We start from the raw sequence: 1,136 nt of genomic DNA, 5'->3' as shown, positions 1-1,136 counted from the left end.
GAGTGGCACCTGAACTGCCCTCCCCTTATCATCCTAAGTCCAAGTCATCAGCGGGGCTCTCCCGAGCTCTTGGGGATGTTGCCACAGAGCTGGCTGAGCACACGCTGTGCCGAGGAGATGTGGTCTCAAACCCACAGGCTGGCTCTCCTCTTTTCTCAGCAGCCTTTCCTAGGGCCGCGCGCTCCTCACCATGGTGCAGGAAATGCTGGGTGTTTGGAAAACACGAGCTGAGCTTAGCGGGTGGGGGCTGAGTGGGCTGGGTGGCCCTGATACATGGGAGGTCAGACCAGATGATCCGGTTGTCCCTTCTCCCCGTAGACCAGGGGTAGGGAACCTAAGGCCCAGGACTTGCTTAGGTCCAGCCCCCAAGGCTCAGGGCTCCCATCCAGCATTAGGGAGCCCGTGAGGGCGCTTCAGCCTCTCCACCGCCCACCGTGTGGCTGGAGCCCACAAAATCTACCAGCCCAGGCCCCCCTAGGCGCTGGCGTCCGAGGAGAACAGGGGGAGTGTTTCTCCTTCTCTGTCAGGGTCCACATCAGTGAGGGGTTTTTTGTTTTGTTTTGTTTTGCTTCTCACTTGCATGTGGCCTCCGACCCAAAAAAGGTTCCCCACCCTGGCCTTAGACTCTGTGGCTCTATGACTTGCCCCCGGGGGGCCCCGCCCACGGCTGCTCCACCAGCTCTTTCTGGAGAATCCTGAATGTAGGCCTTCCCCATTCAGTCTGGAAAAGACCCGGGAGCAGAACTGAGGGGGATCAGGAGAGTCACCCAGGGCAGGGAGGGGTAGCTCTCCAGTAGGGACCCTGCAAGGCTATTCTCCAGTGTGGGGTGAGGGGAGAGCTGGCACCAAGAGCTCTGGATGGGCATGAGCCTGGGAACAAAGGTGGAGTCTGGGGGATGGCCGGGCACTCCCCGACATGACACCGGCTGGTGAGCAGGGCGGCCGTGAGCTCTCCGCATGTGATGCTGCGTTGAGCGGTGCATGGGGCTGTACAAACAGGGACACTAAACGCACATGTCCAGCCCCCTTCCAAAGTCTGTGCTGTGCTCCAGAGCCCCTTTGTAGCTGTATGCCTCCGGCCAGCCTCTTAGAGGCAAGGCCAACCTGGCTGGCTCTAGCAAGTCACAGAAAACCGG

This window comes from Pelodiscus sinensis, chromosome 25 (assembly GCF_049634645.1).
Source record: "Pelodiscus sinensis isolate JC-2024 chromosome 25, ASM4963464v1, whole genome shotgun sequence".
Taxonomy (NCBI): Eukaryota; Metazoa; Chordata; order Testudines; family Trionychidae; genus Pelodiscus; species Pelodiscus sinensis.
The sequence above is the reverse complement of the archived record's forward strand: the minus strand, read 5'-3'. Positions refer to the sequence as shown.